We start from the raw sequence: 21,900 nt of genomic DNA, 5'->3' as shown, positions 1-21,900 counted from the left end.
TGAGCGACTCCACAGGGAGGCATGGCAAGTCATGCTTTACTGACCACACTGACAAGGAGTGACACGAGAGGAAGGGAAGGACACTGTTACAGGCAGAGTTAACATTGACACTGGAGTAGAGGAGGGGGAACTATGTGTGTGTGTGTGTGTGTGTGCGTGTGTGTGCGTGTGTGCGTGTGTGTGCGTGTGTGTAAAGGGGTATTGTATTATCTTGTCTTCTCTAACTGAAGAGGTGGGCTACTTGTGGAGCAGAGACTCCAGACTGGCTGCCTCTTCTTGGAGAAAGGAACTGCCGTTAAGGTGAAGTGATGTGGCACAATTATCACCACGATTCTAATGCTGTAGATATAGTTGCTGAAGGTACCATTACACAATATTACATTTATGGAACAAATCTACATATCATGGACATTTGACCTTCAGAATTTTCCTCTTAGCTTACTGTATGTGAGGCCGTTTTGGCAATTGCCATACACAGCAGCGCCCGCCCCCCCCCCCCCCCACCACACCAAGAAAACCACACCACTTCAATAATATTCCACTAATTAATTCAGTGCAAATCAAATATGAAATATAGCTTAAAATATTTCTAAAATCTTTTTTTCCCCCTCCATATCCTTTGTGCTTATAACCTTGCTCTCAGGCCTAAGAATGGTCTTCAGCATGAGAGTACTGCCCACCTGTTTTTTTTTTTTTTTTGGCACAGAATGGAATGGATGTGTTTCACTTCCTGTGTTGTGGGCAAATGTATCACACAGGCACTGCCAAGAGCTGAATTTGGAAATAGGAAACCAATACACAGTCTCTCATTCTGCAGAGAGAACCCGTCCATGTCAGCCCTCACCTAGTGTGGCAGTTACAGGGGGCTTAGCGAGAGCTCGGGATGTGGCTGACAACCAGCATCTTTATCCTTTTTTAACACAGCACCTGCGGTCAAGGGACTCTCTTGACAGTTGCAGGAGAACTGTTTTTCGGTTTGTTTTGATGAGCTCCCTCATTGCTTTGTTAACTTCAGTCTGCCTTTGCTCTTTTTCCTCATAGAACTTTGTTGTACTGTATGCACAACTCTGACTACATATCTGGTACCAAGCTGTCCCTGCAAAAAATAAAAATAAATAATAATAATAATAATATATATATATATATACAAATAAATAGGTAAATAAACAAACATTAATCTAACAAGAGCTTGTGAGTTTTTTAAAAAAATCTGTCACAACATAAATACAATTTAACAAGGCCAAATTGCGTTCCTCCTACTAACAGTAAGCTGAGAGTTTGTCTGAAGGGAGAAAGCACAGTGGGTTGAATGTAATGTGTGCCATGCTATTGAAGCTAGAAATTATATTAGGGATCTCTTAACTGTGTGTGACTCTTTGCTTCTGTTTGCTATGTGTTCATCATGAACTTGGATAATACAAGAAAGCTACTCTCGTATAACAGTGTGTAGCAAACAAAAATGGAAACATGACTGACAGAAATAGCAAATACTAAAAAGCTAAATGCAGCGGGTCAGACCTGTGTTACATTAGCATGGTTAAGTAGTGGGTCTGGTAAAGTTCTTATTGTGCTCTCACTGAACCCCACATTGTTTTATAATGACTGGTTAGGAATAACATTTTTTTCCTGCAGAGCAAGACGTGACGCTTTAGTCACTCCTAGCTTTCTAGTATGGCTAAAGGGTTGGGTTCCAGGCTACTGATATGGTGCCAGTGGTTAAAAAAACACCAGGCTATGCTGTTAAAGCATTAAAAGCTGAAAAACATCCATTTTATGTGCGCTCTCCCTCCAACATATTTCACATTGCCAATTGCATGTGGACTGAATGTTCATGGAGCAGAGGCTAATTTGACTGTTACCATTAAGAGAGTTTCTTTTTCATATATATATATATATGTATATACATATATATATACACATATATATATATAAATATATGAAAACTATTTTCTAATACACTGCATCACCCACAGACTAAAAGTAAAAGAAGCCAACACACCCCACATGCTATTCTCATGTCCCTTTCCCACCTCCCTGCTGCAAAGTTGGCATTGAGGCTTCTATACACACCCCCTCGCCCACCGTCCACATCTATCAGAGGCACAATTGACCTTCATCCAAAAACAATACAAAGTGAAAGATTGAAAAAAAAAGAAACTCACAAAACAAATGGAGCAACAGGATGGCATGTGTAGCGGCAATTACAGAACTACAATTAGAATAAACAAATGCCATCCCTGCCCCTCACACCCCTATGCTCCTCCCAGCTCTCCTCCTTGCCAACCCAAACACCCAGAACTCAGAATGAGCTCGTTAAGACTCCCCCATTCTCCCTCTTTCTTTCTCTCCCTCCACCTCCCTCTGTGGTTCCTGTAGCAGCGTTACACTAGATCACTCCTCGTTTAAGGGCATAACCAAAATAAACACGATGGATTAAAAGTGGCCTCGTGGGATCCTCCAGGTTCTGCAACAGAGCTTCCACCCCACCCTCACCTTCAGCCTACACCAAGCTGTGCTATGCTCATGTAACACTCAAAATATATTTATCTTCTTCCTTCTCTCATTCTTACTGTGGATTATCAGTCTCTTCACTACCTTCTACACTCCCCACTCAATTTCGATGAGATCAAGTACCTCCACACAAAGTTGAGCACACTCCTAGGCACTCTTTTAGCTCATATTCCCACTGTCTCTTGAATTCTAACTTGTATAAAAAATTGCTTTTAAGAGGAAACTAAGCAATCTGTTTTGATTCAAGTGGTGGACAATTTGATAGGATTTTGCAATAACCTCCACATATTCCCCGCATAAAGCATTATCAGTTCAGGTTGTTGTGATGAAATAAGAGAACATGACCTTTGCATTTTTTGTACTGTCTCATAAAAGAGAATACAAATTCTGTTTTAAGAATTTAAAATTCAAAGAATTTAATTCTTGCTTTTCATGCCCCACCTCCTTCCTGTTTACCATCTCAATTCTAGGTGAAACGCCACAACAGTTGTGAACACGTCAACCAAAGAGAATCAAAGTAGAAAGAGTGAAGTACAGAACGGGCAGATTCTCAATAGCTCATACTATAATTAATTATGCTAGTGTAGCCCATATTTCCTCAGCTGAGGGAGGACAGACTCAACCACATGCCACACTGTTCATGACACACCTAAGCAACTTCCACTTCTGGTTAACACAATAATCCTTACACTTTAAATTTCCACTATTTTTCTCTTACGAAAAAACATTGCTTTCAATATGTTTCCCGGCAAAGACATCTGGGTGGCACTAGGCCCTAGATACCAATGGTGTAGGAGGAAAAAGAACTCATTAGAAAATAAACAGGCTCAACAAACAAAAGCCAATTAAATGAGGGTTCCCTCCTTGAACTAATTTGTTATGGAACAAGGCAAGGATAAGGGGTGGGTGGTGTATGTATGTATGTGTGCGTGTGTGTGATGGGGGGGGGGGGGGGTGTTGTTGGACTTAGGTCTATATGACTCCACTACAGGAAGGGGGGGAGGGGGGGCTGTTGTTTATTTTTCTTGTCAAGAGAAACATTTCATGTCAGAGGCAGAGGAAGACGATCTAGAAGACTAACAAAGCTCATTCATTAAATCTATGTGGCTGATCCTTGTGTGTGTGTGTATGTGTGTGTGTGTGTGTGTGTGTGTGCATGCGCGCATGTGTGTGTGTGCACGTGTTTCAGTGTATGTATTGTACCTGTACGAGTGCATACACGCCCTGGGTCACTCCGTTTTTGTTGTGTGTACAGTGCGTGCACGTGTGTGCGTGCACGTGCGATATCCTGCCCTATAGGATGGGAAGATGAGTTTGGGGAAACCCCTGCTGGCAGGGAGTCCTGGCTGTGTGACGGAACTCCGCTGCAGCCAGCACAATGGGCATCCAGCCAGCGGGCACCGGGCCAACCTCCCTCCCCCTGCCTGTTCCCAAACGGTCTTCCAGCACCAAATAGTCCCATAAAAAGATTGCAAAATTGTACTATATTTTTGTATGCATATGCGCACACACACACAAATATATATATATATATATATATATATATATATATATATATTCACACACAGTGAATGAGGAGTAACCCAAGCTGGACAACTCCAAAGAGTTACTGGTGATTCATAATACTTTCATAATAATTTCTTGTATTTTGTTCAGTGCTGTGTACAATCAACACTGATTACTTTTCAGTACTTTTCACACCAATAGAGTGTATTAGAACTGGACCCATTTAAACCGTATATCATTTTAATTTAATTTAATGTATTTGATATTTACTTCTACTAAAAAGGCATGGACATTATAAACAAAGCTCCATAAGGCATCGTTCATTAAAAAAAAAAAAAATTGCCCTACCAGGCATGAAGGCATTTCTGCAGAAACAAATGTTTGCAGGGTTTGACAGTTAAATCATGATTTTACCACTTTTTGTGATATCATTTTATGGCAGATCAGACCCTACAATTCAGTGTCCTATGGGTTAAGCTATAACATGTTTTAGTTAGCGAAATAGCAATGTGGTGTTTAAAATATAAGCAAATGAAAATGTAAAATAGGGACTGAGCAATCACCGAATTGCAGTTTTCTTGATGAAGCCAAGAGTTAATACACGTCTGACCTACATTTACAGGCCAATGGGTTTACATTAAAGGGCCAATGAACGAAACTGAAACTGACGGTTTTGCAGCATGTCCTTAAGGTAAGGAAAGGTTAATCATGGATGCAGATTTCACAAGCAAATAAATCAATGTATTTTTACTTTGGAAACAACACTCAACTTTTCAACAGCAACGGTGTCCTTGTGCTGTCATTCCAGCTTTTCCAGGTTATTCACAACTTTCCCTGAATAATATCTTCACTGCTCTTCCCTCCGTACTAAGACGTTATGCCTTTTGATATTTTCCACCAAACACTATTTGCATGGAATATGCCAGTTTTGTAATCCCTGATGAAGACACTGATGGACACTGATGAAGCATATCCAAGAACATTATAAAATTTGTTTTCAGCTGCCCCTACTTTTTGCCAAATGACACCAATACATTCCAGACAAAAATGTCATTAGTTTGCATCACAACTCCTTGCTCCAGAGTATTCAATCCTCAGTAGCATGATAGATTTATCAAGGAACTGGTTGAAGCTAGATTAATAATTTTACGTTGATGGTAAAATACATCCAGCTCTTCCAGACCCTTGGTACCACAAAAATATTCAAGTGCGAGTGCAACTGCAAAAAATGTTTTTTCAAGTTTTAGTGTAAAGTCCCAAAGGCCCATTGCATACAGCAAGCATTATGATGCACCAAGACTAACAATGAATCAAGTAGAGGTAGTCCTACCCTGTCCCAATCTTTATACAGCTTTGCAATAGACAGAAGGCCTCTTGCTTGTTTTCCCTATTGCTTTACAGAACACCTAGTTCTAATCATCAGGATGTGCAGGTTTTGACAATATTTCTGTCCTTTCTTTCCTCTCCCATGCTTCTTTCTGATACATGCTGGAATGTCTACTCAGGTCGGGGTTCAGCTGATTCATGACCAGTTATTACCCCACCCTGCTCTGTGCCCAGAGTAGTCATATCCTATGGACAATGGTTCACTTCCTGCCACAGGATTCTACTGCTCATCAGATGTGCATTTGCTTACAAGTATGCATTCATCTGTTCACTCATGGATCACATCCAAAGGCATTATAATACACATTGAAATATGCTATGCACTTTTTTAATTTACATTTTCATGTTTAAAATTAATTAAATTATGCTGATGCATTGCTTTGAATGTAACAATTCTACCAGTTAGAACTGGGCCCTGCTTGTACTGTTGGTTTTAATTATATGCATGCAGTATAGCCAAAAAGAGAAACCACTTGGACTGTCTTCAAACTCGTCTCAACAATCCATTATTACTCCTGACACCCATTCTATTAGCGTCCCTGCCCTAGCCGCTCATGTGTGTGCTGTGAGGGAATCACTCGAGAGTGAGAAAATCATGACTAACCCACTGTCCCCAGGCAAAGAGAAACTATATGCTGCCCCTCACACCATGCAATCACACAACTGAGATCAGATTTCAAAAAGACGGTGAACAGTTTCGACAAAACATCAGCAATATGTAAAAATTTAATGGCAGAAATTAACCACACAGATAACATGACTAATATAGCTATGAACATGAAGCAATGGCACAGCATCTATCTTAGTCAGCAGCAAAGAATAAATGTTAGATCTTTCTCAGAATTACAGAATTACATGAATTCCTTCAGCAGCAGTTATAATTACACATGCTTAAGAAGTGACTTCTGCAATTGTCAAATTTATTCGCAAAATCAGGTTGTAGAGAATGATGTCTCATGACTTATTGCAAGTGCAGTGTTGCCAAGTTGAGCCATTTCACGCCTAATTGAACTCATTCCATTTCATTGTGCAGGGAAAAAAGTATTGGCTTGGTGTCTACATTCTGGACCCCTCACTGCACTCACTGTTTTAGTGTACACCCCTGTTCATGCCATAACTTCAACGTGCCCAGACTATCAGCAATCATACCATGGGGACAGGGCACGATGTGTATGAAATTAGCCTGAAATGTCAGCCACAACTAGCAATGTGGCTAACTAAGCTGCTGTTTCGCTCACAGAAAAAATAAAAACAACAGGAAACTGGCAGAACATTAAAACGTACCAAAAGTAGAGGGAGAGTAAGACCAGTCCTGAAAGTTCAAGATCACAAAGGAGAAACTTCACAATTAATATGGCGAACAAGGTTAGCTCATTATTACAATGGAACTAATGAGTATTTGGACATCGTCTGGAAAACTGGCAACTGTAGTGGAACTGAGATAGGCAATGCTGCTTAGCTTATTCGCTTAATCAAAAACAAATTCCCATAATGTGCAAAGGGGTAAAGGCAGATATCCCACAATCAAACTGCACTGAGAGTGTGGCTATCACCACAGACTGGTGGATCTCCGAGTTGGAGTGGAACTGTAGCCCATGTGTAGTCCCATCAAATTGCTCAGACCAGACCATGTAGAATTATGTCCTGAAAACAGGTCTGCATTGAATCTACATATAGGTTTCCTTCCCAAGTAGATGCCTTTATCCAGGAAAATATCTATATAATAATAACTTATTAATCTAAATAATAATAATAATAATAATAATAATAAAAATAATAATAATAACAACAATAATAATAATAATAATAATAATAATAATAATAATAATAATAATGGCATACAGTACTGTACATTTATGAACCTGAAAATGCATTGAGGCGATTCAGGTTACACATATCAATCAAGAGTACAATGGCAATGGTCCACCTGGGATCTGGGCATGCACCCTCCCGGTAAAGAGCCAGGGTCCTCAACCACCACATTCCTACCTATATATACTTCCACTATTCACACAAGCCATGTGCAATCTACAGTGCTTATATTCCACTGGCCAGTGGGAAGTTTCTTGTTTTCTATTCCATAGCTTTTTCATGTTAAAGGGAGGATTTTTATTTTCTGGCAAACCACTGAATCCCCCTTTTCAAAGGATGTTTTTCATATCAACACTCATACTTTCAACACACGTAAGTATATGTGTGTGATAAACTTCAGTACTCATAATGATAATGATGTGAGTTATTAGACAATAATTCAAGTGTGTTTCTAAGATAGCCAGTAAAGCCAACTAATATACTAAGCCTGCACCTTACACTTACAAACCCAATTACATTTGGCTAACTCCACTTTCAAAGACATAGACAAATATATGTTAATAAACAACAGTTTTTAACCTTCCATTTAAATGCACCAAGCAAGAAAGAGCTGTCTTTCCTCACACTTAATGACTGAGAGAAGCATATTATTAGAAAAATTTATTTTCAGAACTTTTGAAAACCATTATCATTAAAATACAGCATTAATCTGTGAAAGTATATGTCGTTCATATGACAACATACAGTATAATAAATGGCAAAACCAGAAGCCTAAGTTACAGTTAGAGATTCATTACAATACTGGGGTTGTATTGGTATTTACCGATAATGGGTTAAAACCTATTGATATTGACCCCATGCTAATATTATGTTTGCTATGATTATGCAACATACATGCAACACATTTGCTTGCACCACTGATGCTATAAACTATGTGAAAATGTCATGCTCAAAAAGTACCCTAATCAGAGTCATCTGAACCACTGTATTATTTATTTTTAATTTATCATTTTTAACAGCCAGGCTCACAAGTAAAGTTATACAGACACCCAGTAGCTCTCAAGACTCGTGCTCCCTGCTTAATATAAGCTAAAATATTTTCATTGAAATAGAATTTGTTTTATTTTTCCTTCATAGGTTCACACCTGTGCTCATGTACGTCTTCCATGAATGTGGGAACTTGGTTGCAGTTCACATTTGGGCAGGACGTACCAGCACCAGCCAATTATGGATGATTGGATATTAGTCCCAAAAATTACATATCATGAACCCCTAGTTACAATGCAAAGCACCAAAGTGCCCGAAACTACAGTCTAGCACAACACAGACACTCCAGTATCAGCTGGCTCTGAATTCAGACAGATACTGGCATGTCACCATTACATGCGCTTTGCTGTGACCTTCCTGCAGCCCTGATAAGGCCAGTGTGATACAGCAGATAATGAAACATTCAGCCTGTGAAGAGAAAGAGGGGATGTCCTTTCCCCCAGCTGCTGCAGGAGATGTAATGTCTTTCACGCTGTTATTTTTTTCAGATGGGGTCAGCAACAAACAATCCTTAAGTTTGCCAATGTCAGCACTGCTTAAAACAACAGCCATTGTTCAGGGGCTTTGTTTACAGAAATCTACAACAAGTGCCAATGGAGGGCTATTTTCTGACCTTGTCAATCAAGAAATAACTTTTTTAAGGGCGCGCATGCACATGCACGCAAGCATATGTGCATGCAGCCCCTTCCTTGTTCAACACGCAAGAAAATTTTGGGGAAAGGAATAAAACTGGGTTGTAAAAATAACATTCCTGCATAAAGAGGATGTGAAAATGAGCACAGGACAGCTACTGTTCCTCACATGTCTCTGAAATTTGAGCAGCTACGGGCTGCAGTGACAGCAGCGCAGGCGGGCTATGAAGGAAGTCAAATTGCCCTATAACTTCCAACACAGGAAACTGAGCCTGACACAGAAGAAGATATGAGGCAAACAGAAAGCGAAAATGAAGACCAGGAACAATTTACAACAGCTTCTAAGATTACATCTTTTGAAGCTTGCTTCTTTACCAATGCAGAAATGTAAAAATAACCATTCAGTGCTATGGTAGACTGGATTAAATATACTATTTTAATAACACCAAATCCATGTGCAAAGCCAGAGGTATATATTATAGTATACAGATACAACACAGAGTGAACTTTCAATTAGTAGTACTGCCTAAACACTCCAATGATGGGTTTTAATAAACAGGCACTGGAATAACAATGGAAAGCATTCATCTCTCAGTTTGGAATCACCACAAATCTGAACCGTCTACCTAGCTGTTTTGTCACGTGGGGAAAGCACTGTTTCGCTACCCCCCCCCCCCCATATCCGGCACACTATGAGCGAAAGCAGAGTCTGACAGCATCAGCATTCTACTCTGACATCAGGGAGAGGGCGCACAGAGGAACCTCCTGAGGAAGGAAGACCCCTGGCAGCTTGGGAGTTATTCATTAGCACCTGTTAACACTCCACCTTTCTCCTCTCTCTCTCTCCATCCGCACAGAGAGGCACAGGCTCGCTCGGGTGACAGGGCAGCTGGAGGTCGGTCTTCCATCTCACTGCGAGCGCGCGTGCACACGTCCTTGCGTTCGCATGTTCGTGCGCGTACCTGACTGCATGCATGTCTGTGCGTGAAGATGTGCTGTGTGCCTGCATGGATACATGTGTGTTGTGTGCGTGTGTATGTGACAGAAAAAAAAAAGAACCCATTTACAGTAATCTTGGAAAGGGGATTAGGTTTCAAATGCTGGAGTAAAATAGTTAACAGATTGCCTGCTTTCCTAACAGCTTGGTCTGAGATACTGCTCGATCCCAGATGCAACCCAGTACCTTCCCCCGTGTCTCTGCCCTTCACTTATTCACCAAATTCTCTCTCTCATTCTCTCTGTCTCTTTCTCTCACACTCTCTGTCTGTGTCTGTGTCTCCGTCACGCATTCACACACACACACACACAGCCAGATAGAGACAGTATTGATATACAATTTTGGTCAGATAAGGCACAGCAACATACACATGATCTGAAAAATAATGGGTATACCCTGACTTAAAACAATTGCAGAAAAAACCTGACTAAGCATTGTAACAAGCAATGAGACACAGTTGTAGGAAACACACCGAGAGCTCAACCAATCTTTTACAGATGTGCATCCAAACGTAGAGCATTATGTGACACAAACACAAAAACTGTCTTACAGAGCACTACTCTACATATGTAGTCACAAGTATATAATATTCCACATACTACAGAGTACAACAGTGTACTGTTGATTGCATAGAGCACCACAGAACACATTTATTCTGACACAAACCCAAAAACACAGCTATGGCATTGGTCTGTAACTTCATGCAGTATCCTATAATAATATTTCACTGCATTGGTGTGACGTACAGTTTTACAATATCAAATGAAAATTTTACAGAACCACGATAAAAAATGTCTGAGAGACGATCCAGATTATTAAAATGGGACAGATTGGCTAAGCCTGGCTGCCATTGTAAATAAGAATTTGTTCTTAATAACTTGCCTGGTGAAATAAATGTTAAATTAAATTAAATTAAAATTAAATCAGTTTCATTATTTTAATTGTTATGCTGCTTTGTAGAGGGACAATATGAACTAGCCTGTTATCTGTGAAATTACGTCTACTTTATAAATATTTCAGGTAAAGTTGTTTGCCATGGAAGACAACAGCACGTGAGTCTTCGAATAATACATTTCCAGTAAAAGAGGTGAAAATGTACAAAATCATTATGTCGGTCAAAGTTTCTACTTGATTGTGAAAAAAACTACCATATCCAAAATGGCTTCCAAGATGAGCACACACACATATACACTCTCTCTCTCTCACTCCCACACACTTACACTCCACACACGTGCGCACACACACACACACACACACACACACATTACAACTACATAACAGTTTGGAGTTGCAACAATGTTTATAGTAGGTAAAGACTACTTTTCAATCTGAAAGAAACGTATGGTTTATTTTGAGTTACAGCAGTATTTACAGTAGATAAAGAATATTTTTTTCAATTTGAACAAAAATTATGGTGCAATCCTATCTGCTATGCCACCTGTGTCTTCCATATATCTGACGCTTACATTTTATGAGCACAGCCATTCTAGTCATTCTACTTCTATGGTTGGATGAAGTAGAATGACTAGCAATGAACAGCTAGCTGCTGAAAGTCAGTTGCTTGCAAAATGAGGCCATTGAACCACATGAGTAGAGTGAACGGGAGCTGCTGCCAGTGATTGGCTGGGCCAGGGCGGTGGTGGTGGTGGGGGGAGGGTGGGGGAGGGCGGGGGAGAGAGGGTCGTCACGTGATCAAGTCCAGCAGAGAGGGTTATAATAGACCCCCTCTCGGAGTGGAGAGGCAAAGGCTGGACCTGAACCAAAATCCCCCTACCACACACAGGCTGCACATTGTTACCCATTCACCAGGCTCCATCCCAGGGCACTTTATCATTCAATTAGGACAGCTTTCACACCACACACCACAGAAAAGGGGCCTTCAATCAAACTGAAAACTTCACACTGGCCCTGGAGGGGATGCAGAAAGGGACTCACAGTTGTCATTCCACTTTCATTTTTTTTGTCCTGGTGTTTGAGGAGAAGAGAGAGCACAGTCATTTGTTAATGTTTGGTGTCTCTCTCTCCCTCTCTCCCTCTCTCCTTCTTTTCTTTCCTCTCCTCCATGAGGGGGGGGGGGCTGCCTCTGGTGATCTACTTGAACTGTGCTCAGCAACATGGGTGAGCTGAGGCTGGTAGCTGAGCACTGTCCATGAGAGAGAGAGAGAGAGAGAGAGAGGGAGAGAGAGAGAGAGAGAGAGTGAGGGAGAGAGAGGGGAGGGGGGGATAGAGAGTCACAGGGGCAATACTAAAGCTATAGCATGCTGGGGTTCTGTGTGTGTGTGCTGTATGTGTAGGTGTGTGTGTGTTCATGTGCGAGAGAGAGAGAGAGAGAGAGAGGGTGAGAATGAGAAATAAGGCAGAGAAAGACAAGGATATGGTAGAATCACCAGAGCAGCAGTCTAAGATCAGATGAATAACTCTAATGCAGGAAACTAGTATTTGTTGCAAGCAGACAAAAACAAAAATTTGGTATATGCTGTACATGGTTTTTTATTTTGTTACTCAAAAACTAACAAACATGCTAGTCTTGCACCAGTTATTCTTTTTTAAAAATGTGTAGGGAATATGAATATGGGGTCTTTTCAACATTTTTTTATTGTTATCAAGGGATATTTTTGAGCATATATGTATTTCACACACAAGCACAGACACAAATTATGTATCAAAGTAGCAAATAAACATATATTATGTACATACAGTACACAGTTTGTGCTGACTTCTCCACGTGTCCACTACTCATGATACCAATAGCTATGACACCAATTTTAAAGAAATGTAAACGTAAATGAGCAGTGAAACCAATGCTTGTGATGGTACATTAACATGAACGGTCTGCAATATATGTTCAAGGGTGCCTCTGATATATCAACAGCTACTACTAACAGCATGGTTCATAACATTTTTAAGTTTGTATTCTCAATGGTGACAGTAGTAGTCACCATTCACCCTAACAAACTCAGAAAGTCTGAGGGCCAGGACATGGTAGTACCAGGAACATCTCCTAAAAGGAGTGAAGGTGGGGCTACTGGATAGCTCATTCGGTTAAGGCACCATGCTGTGGTGCATGGATGACCCTCAGCCTTGCCTCGGATCTAAGCCAAATGGTGCCAGTGCCGACTGTGGCCAGCAGCTCCATGGTACCGCACCCGGTGACTGCATCACCCAGGGTATGGGATGGTTCAATCAGATAGATTCCCGCGTTCGTCCCTGTCTAGCGACCCCCAAAATACACATATGAAAGGTCTTTATATGAACGGTCTCTGACCCCGCTCTATGTGAGCTTAACTGGAGTGTGGAAGAAGCAGCTTGGGGGGATGTTTGGGGGGAGAAACGTGGATGTCCACACTCTCCTGAAACGACAGTGGGGCTTTGCAGTCTGCGGTTTTAGACGATTGGCTATTCCAAATAGGTGTGGGAATTGGATATGCTCCGTCCCACGCTGGGCACCGATTTTATATATATTTTTTAAAGTGACGGTAAAATCATTCACCATGTTCTGCAACACCATCTCAACTCCTACCGATGGCAAGTGCTCTCACTGAGAGGCCCTTCCTGAAACACAAGACACCGACTCACCTCAGCGACTCCACTCCCCCCCCTACCCTCCCTGCCCCTGTCGCCCCCCCCCCCCCCCTCCGCTGGGCTCACTGGGCCATTGTGGATCGGTAAATTAGCTGATCAAAGCCTGTCCAAATGCTGGAGGAATCCAGTGGCGAAAGAGCCAATGCTGAAAAGCCCTTTCATGCAGCCCAGCCCTGCATGCCTCCCTGTCATAGTCCAGCAGAGGAGGCTGGAAAAGAAACTTGCTTCTCAGGGACCATCCTGCTAAACAAACTGCACTTTGAGTGTGTGCGTGTGTGTGTGTGTAAGTGCTTTTGGTGGGGGTGGGGGGCTGTTCTTTCTAAGATTAGCCAGAAAGGAGGAACCTCTTTGACTTGTAGGGGGTAGGAAATCGGTGGCAGAGAAGGCCTGCGACACGAGCAGCATCTTCAGAGCACTGGGAACAGCTCGGGACCTCAGCACAGCACCACGGATCTTTCAGGAGGAGGCACTGTGCTCTGATTATAAAAGGTCCCACCGATCCTATCAGGGTCAGTGTAGTGCAGAGCTTCTGGGGGCCTGATGCTGGTCAAAATATCACCCTGCCTGCAGTGTATGCGTGTGTGGTACTCTTTATGCTTTCTCTCTTTCCTTCTCTCAGCTGGTGAGCAGGCATGTTTTTCTGTGTGTGCAGCCTACACCTTCTGCCAGAAAACAACTACAATCTTCATTATTTGCCCTGGTGAAAAAAGCTTATTCCGCTACTTTCTTGCCAGAATGTCACAGCCATAGGCTTACATTTCAGCTCAACTTTGGAGGAAACACGATGCTGGACCATCCAGTCCTGCGCCATCATACGTCAAGCCACGCAAGCATACTAGCTAGTCTAGGGACCGATTCATATGAAAATATTAGGTGGTGACATGTCTCCCTGTCTCCCCCCAAACCTATGCATATAGTCACAGCACTTCTGTATTTTGCAGCATGCTTTGCCCTTAACCCAACCTTCATGAGGATGCTACTCTGCTGTAGAATCATATTTGCATGTGCCACGTACATCTGGACAAATGTACAGTATATAAGTGGGATTTGAAGGTTTCTGGATGATGCATGTTGTGGTTTAAAATGCCGTGCCAAGAAGCTGGCAAGATTATTACAAATAACTTTGCAAGGAAGAGATGTGTCATCAACGCTTTATGCATGAATCATGACCTATTAAAACCTAGAGGTCGCTCCATGACGGAGATTTCAACTTGTATTCAATTTTTCATCTGCTGACTCATAAAATGGAATTTCTTGTGCAGACTTCAATAGTGCTTTATAAAATTTAATGATGTACTTTTTTTATTTGTTGCTGTCCAAACAAGAAATCCAAAATAAAATCTGGATTAAAAACAAAAACAAAAATGTTCCATTCTGACACTTAATGCTGTTGTAGCATTAACATACTTGCTGCCAGACACATAATTCTTGAGAAATCCCAGTGTTTCAATAATAATAATAATAATAATAATAATAATAATTTATTGTGATGAGATTCTATTTCCAATCCTGCAACTCAAAACTAAGAATAAAACATTTTCTGGGCTGAGGGTTGATGGTTGCATCAAAGCTCTGTTACAGCCTCCCCTTTAACAGCTCCAATTTAAGAACATCTTATGTTGCCTTGAAATGTTGCCTCTTTGTTGTTTTATTATTGCATTTCATTGTTCTAAAAAACTAGCTGAGGCAAGCTGCAGATCAAAAACACAAATCCAGCAAAGTGGCATGCCATAGCAGAATGCACAATCAAGTGTGTCTCTGAACAAAACAGTGCCCAGCTGTCCCTTTCAAAAATACTGCTATGGATAATAAAACGATGCCTTTGGAATTCACTGTACTTTCACTGTCTTAAAGTAATGTGATAAAACAAATTTTTAGATCGATATAAGCTGTTATTTGATACTTCCCAAAAAAGCTGCATAGCTGGACTGACAAAGCCACACAAAACATTCCTTGAGTTACCACACTGGCCACACTATTTAACAATAACAAGACAAAACAGGACCTACTCAGCTTTTTCAGACTTAGTAATGTGTCTATTCTAACAACTGGAAGGCAGTGCTGCTAGTGATACAACTGATAAATGCACACACATGTAACATTTTCTGGGTGGTTTAACATATTCAATATTGCAGAAATCAATCAATTTATTTATCGTAATATATGAATACATCCTTTGTGAATTTGGTTCTATTTTATATTAATCGAATACAGTATAGAGTAATCAAACACGCATGGCCAAAATACCTGCAAACCATTTGAACATATATGGGTCCTTATGTAATAGCCATATGATCAATATTTCATTATTAAATCTGCTCCTGAATGTGTGTGTGTATATTTCTATATGTATGACCATATTGTTTATCTCTAGACCCCTAGATAATTTTGAAATCAAAATGTACAATACTATTTCTGAAAAAATCTCTAAAAAATACATCTGCAGTATTGTAAGTATCCAAATGTTTTAAATGACATGTGAAACTGGATCTAACTCTGCTCAGGAGGAAAACTGCCTACACTCCCTACATCAATCTGAAACAGCTCAATCTGAATGATGTAGGGAAAACAAACTGTAAAGGAAATTATGTAAATAACCTCTTATAATGGGCCTTTCACCATCCTGCATAATACCTGACATCTTGCCCGTTATGTCCCTTGTTCTTTCATCCTGGGTCAAGATGTCAGGGACACTGACAACATACCTTAACACATGTTCCCTTTTAATCACTTAGCTGCACCTCCGACCACTTATGAGTTTCTCCTACCATTCAGCACTGTGCAGCACTGTTGACAGCAGCAGTTTTTCTCTCTCTTTTTTTTGCTAAGCCAGGGTTCCGGTAGGACATGACACCTTTACAACTTGCAAAAAAAAAAGGAAAAGGCTGGATGTGTGTGTCACATGTAACATGAACACTCACACAAACTGCCATTTCTTGCCTATAAGTATGCATTTTTAATTTAACAAAAATCATAAGCATTAAGTTGAAATGAAAATATATATTTTTGAAAAATCCTCTATTTTTTCATGAACCTACTGGTGACACAATTACAAAGACAGGTGGATTTTGTAGGAGCAGCCATACAGAGTGTTGCATTATGGGGGCATTGCATATGTTTAAACCATAAGCCAGTGGAGTCCAATCTTATCCAAAAAGGGCCAATGCATGTGCAGGGTTTTATTTTATAATAAAAGTGCTGGGTTAAAACAACCACACTGGCCCTTTTCGGATAAGACTGGACACCCCTGCCATAATCATTCACTTGCTTTTTACAATCACATGGGGCATAAACATATAGACTTAATCCTAGCCAAATATGTGAACAAATAAATGACTGCCTGATAAAAGTACACACAAGAGTGACCAACAATTTTTGTTCAGGTTTGTCCAATAGATTGTAACTAAATTACTTGCAAATTGCAATTTTTTTATGTCAGGAAAAAGTGTTGGAGATCCAGCTATAACATATCTTTGAGTACATACACTTCCTTCAGTACAACACATTTATGTAAACACACTGTAATCCAATCATGCAAAAAAAATTTACAGCTGTGCCACCAATTAAAGAAAGATACTATTTATATGGCATAATGGTCAGTACTGACAATAGACAAATATTCTATTAGAATGGAGCAGCAGAGTGTCATAATGGTTAGGAAATTGGGCTTCCGATGCTGAGGTTGTAGGTTTGATTGCTAGGACGGACACTGTCGTTGTATCCTCCAGCACAAAACTTGACCTGCTCTGCTTCAGTAAATACCCTGCTATATAAATGGATTGTATGTAAATAATATAAACTGTATAAGACACACATTAAATTGTCTGCTAAATGCCGAAAATGTAAATGTATTTTTCGCTAACATGTTTCATTGGCATTGTAGTACTCTGATAGTGAGGTATTTTTTCACGTAACATTGGGCTTTCCACAAATAATAGTTTGATTCATCGCATGCATCAGCATAATTCACACGATACACACAATTCTGTTTTGGCAGTAATCAGACTAATATGAATGCAAAGCTTGACAGTCTTAACATTAGGCCCTACCACCAGAAAAATGTGGAAAATACGTTTGTTTGAACTTTCACTGCACTTCTCTGCAAGTTTCACAGAGTACTTCACCCTATTCCATGCCTCCTTATAGCCTTCTAAAATTCAAAATAATAAAATACAATATATTACCGTAAAAAAAATATTTTTTTCCTTTTTTCTGAAACTTCTGTTCCACAAACATACCTATGTAAGTTTTCCTCATTCAATCAAATTTACAGACTGTACATTAGCACAGTAGAAAAAATACATCCCAATCCAATAACATAAATGCTCTATGCTTATTTGCATGTACGCATATGTATACAAACACACAAACACATGTATGTGTAGGGGTGGAAGACCCATCAACATCATTTCCTAGAGTTAGAGGACACAAGACGTTAACAAAGTAATCTGTGAGCCTTTCGTGATGGATGGAACCCTAATCTGAAATACCCAGCTGCCTGACTCTTCTCAGAAATAAAGATCCAGAAGAATGATGTCAGTATGTGGTTCAAGCATCTAGCGTCCTCTTACGATTTCAGATGCTGCATACTGCAAGTGCAGTCAGAATGCATTTGGCCGGCCATGCTGTCTGGTATTGTGAGCAAAGTATCTGCTTTCCATCAATACTTCTATCACACTTCTATCTTGGGTAAAGACTGTTACTACCCTTACCTACAACAGCCAAGGACACACAAGGCTCTGAGAATACAATTCCAAATTAGTAATAATGAGTAATTTCATTTTGTATGTCTGATTATTGCTTCAGAAAGCCTTAAGGCCCCAACTCTTGGCATATTTAAGATACTATTGTTTTTGTTCTTTTTCACAACTCATTGGCACCTGGATTTTAAATGTTAAAATTATTATACAAACATCTATAATTTGAGGAACCACCGATACTCATTTTTCAGGAGCGGTTCGTTAGTCATTATCCAGCAGTAACAGTTGCATAACAAAGTAATGGTCACACAACAAACTTTTTCAGAGGCAGATATCCTTTCTTAAAATAAAAAAAAAGTTGTCCTGGCTACTATCTGTATGACACTGCACAACATACAAAAATCTATTTCAAAATGGCACATGTCAGTACAAACAGATGATCACTGATCTCTCTGGTCTATTTCTCTCTCACCGCAGATATATTTACTTTATCATGGTGCTCTTACAGGGAAATAGAAAATTCAACTTTCTTAGGTCTAAGTTAACGTCCGTTTAAAAAAATTGCACATAAATAGAATGTATAGAGCAAAAAAAATCCCATACAACAGTTTCTGGTTATTAACTGCCGTTTGTCCTCTCCAGGGGTTGTCCTTCCGATTAACCTAACTGATGGTCTTTTATAATGGTAATCAGAATACTACCCACAGAGGTAAAGAGGATTGTGGGACATTTTCACAGAAAATCCCTCCTCACACTCCCAAGCAGGCATGCGTATTACTGCCAGTTAAATGAACAGATGCGTTAAAAAAACAGAACTAATAATGAAATTGTAGCTATATAGATTTCTCTTTTTTAAAATAAGAACTACAGAATGAAAGCTTGTCTCTTATACAATAACCTCTGTAAAGAAATATGTTATGTGTCACACCTAAAATGTCACATAAACAGGCTACTACAGCACAAAAAACAAGTGATATTATTTTTTAAATCATTAATGATACGATAGGTGTTGTCCAGTTTTGCTGTATGTGTTTCCATATTCTATATGCAAATATGGAAAAAAGCAAGTTTTCACTATGCAGGTAGTGCAACTAACACGTTATGGTATATTAATTCACACCAATAACAAACGCAAGTGATTTAAATTATATTCTAACCAGGTATGGCAAACATGTCCGAAATACAATCTATATCATTTTTAAGTGGCTGTCTTCCTATATGGTCATTTAGGAACATGTTGTGCAAAATGTTATTTTAACACATAGCTAGAACGCAAAGCTCAAGCAGTGTCGTTTATACAAAACTACGTACATAAACATAAAATATCACATGCAAATATTTAACAATCTAAAAAGAAAATTAATGAGAGGATGTAACACAGCCAACTTAGGAGTGGTTCGTGAAGTTGGCGGTTAAATGGAACAAAAAATAACTAACATCTTCATATGTGTTTCAACTTGCACTGCAACGACAATAACACAAGCATTGTCTCGTGACGATCTCACTTCCATTTCCTTATTATGTAGCTCGAGGCTGTGGAAATGGGGTCTTGCTGGGCTGCGCTCGTCACAGTTTCGTAGAATATAATGAGATACCAATGGAGATGTTTGGTACCGAAGCACAACCGGCCATGCAGTCGACATTTTAAAGAGGTTTATTTGGCGCTAGTCACATTGCGTTACTTGATGCATTCTACTATCTTTGACACAATATGTCCTTTTGTGCATTCTCCAGAGCAAAATAATGCTTTCCATTACACAACGTGGATTATTTATTTTATATTTTATTCTATTTGTTATCATTATGTCACCTAGTGTCGTTAACCTACATGACAAAAGATTGGAGGCTCTCCACTTAAGAACAATCTGTTTAAAATCTGGAATCATAGAAGAACAAAAGTTAGCCTATTTAAATGTTTTCTAACGACAACGGGAAGTATGACACTGCACACATTCATTCAGCCACATCATAAGCTGTTGCAGTTACTGGCTATGTTACAGGTGTTTTACCAGAGAGAACAAATCTTACTGAAAACTTCCGCGCATGAGATGAGTGAACACAGAACGTTTAAATGATCATACAGGGAACTTGAATACACTGCACATGTATGCTGCGTTTATGATGATGAATTAGGAAAACGGAACAAGATACTACCAGCTACACGTGCGCTGGTCTTGCCCCCAAAAAAGTATCCTCTTCCCGGTGAAAGAGAAAGCGATAAGATGACACATGAGGTTATGAGGCTGTAGTGCTAATCTAAGTAAAACAGGTGATTATTTATTAAATCATTTCTGACCGTTATTGCAAGTATTTAGATAAACTGTTATATTTTGAAGAATATGGCTATCCGAAATTAATAATATACACATTTCTAATTCGGAGAAGAGAACGTTCCTTCATATCAAACCAAACATGCAAAAGCTACGGTATCTCACAAAGAATTCAAAAAAACAATACAACAACAACAAATGGATTTGATATGGACTCAGCTTCGCATCCAAAGTACCCCCGCCACCCCCCCTCCTCAAAACCACAGGGAAGTTATTTACCTCTTCAAAAGCACACACAAGCCAACACTGATAGAAAAGTCACATCGCAACACAGTTCACCCAGAAACATCCGATTATTGAAAAACAAATGACGATCGCTAGTAAACCACCATAGCGCTAGAGAACTCTGCAGCAAAGATATTCGAAGGAAAGTATTCCAAATAGTCAACTTTGCTATCCGTTGTGATGTTTAGCTTTTTATTCCACATCCACCTAATGTAAATGGGTGTTTAAATTGATACAAATAAAGAAAACAACACCGAACTTCGATTTATTTGCTATTTATTTTCAACTACCTTTATCCCAAACGTAGCAAGGACGTTCCCCCTACTTCTATCTCTCTCCGGGTACTGGCATGCTCACCACTTTGATAAATATACAAAAATTGCGTAAAATTCAACAATGCAAGCAAAACTCTCGTAGAATATCAATCAGTCAAGCAAAAGTCCCTGTAAATTAAATGCATTTTGTTTGCAGCTTAAATAAACTGAAACCGTAACATATTTATCGACAAAGCTTCGGGCGAGCAAGCGATCACGTAATTAAAAATTAAATACCCCGATGCTTGTACATGCTCCCACAAAATAGGTAAAAAATAGAAGACACCCGATAACTGGGAAAGCAAACTATTCAACGCATTTAGCGACACACCAACAACAATCTATCGATCGCCGATGTAAACAGTAACAGTTATTACTGATATCTTATTAAAAAAATAAACATGCATACATCAGAAAGTGCAGCCACATTAGGAGGACTTGCAAAAAAAATGAGCAGTTACCCACCAAAAAGTTTCCAGCACCGCACTAGTCAATTTCAGAAGGAACCCCGGTAACATTCCATCCCCGACCCGACGCAAACCTACCGTGGGAGCCCCCACATCACCTTTCCCGGTCTTTCTCTCCTCGATCTGTTGTTTTATTATTTTTTCCAAATTTTTAAAATTATTTTTCTTTTTTCGGGGCCTGAGTGTGTCTCGCTCTCCTCAGGCTGCAGCAGCAGAGTTATGGGGCGCGAGCATTGTGGGAGTGTGACGTCAGTCCACTTTCACAAACTTTTTTACAGGGGTTGGTAAACTTTTTTTTAAGTTCTCGTTGACTGTACATAATAAATATATATTTTAAAAATAATACATTAAACGTGCGAAGTTCGGTCAGAAACTTTATTGAAAAGATTTT

General features: G+C 39.8%; 1 protein-coding gene across 2 annotated transcripts in view; it reads right to left on the bottom strand.

Annotated features, from left to right (window-relative positions):
• The window catches only part of plagl2 (pleiomorphic adenoma gene-like 2), a 34,935-nt gene extending 13,187 nt beyond the window's left edge, over nt 1–21,748 (bottom strand). Inside the window, exon 1 of one of the 2 annotated variants that reach the window (XM_035382158.1) lies at nt 21,588–21,748. The gene's annotated coding sequence lies outside the window, so the exon portion shown is untranslated. Of the gene's footprint in view, nt 1–21,507; nt 21,533–21,587 lie in introns of those variants that run through there. The other variant, XM_035382159.1, reaches the window with a different exon arrangement.
• Between the last annotated feature and the right edge of the window lie 152 nt (nt 21,749–21,900).

Source organism: Anguilla anguilla, chromosome 11, assembly GCF_013347855.1.
Source record: "Anguilla anguilla isolate fAngAng1 chromosome 11, fAngAng1.pri, whole genome shotgun sequence".
Taxonomy (NCBI): Eukaryota; Metazoa; Chordata; class Actinopteri; order Anguilliformes; family Anguillidae; genus Anguilla; species Anguilla anguilla.
This window is presented reverse-complemented; position numbering and strand designations above follow the sequence as displayed.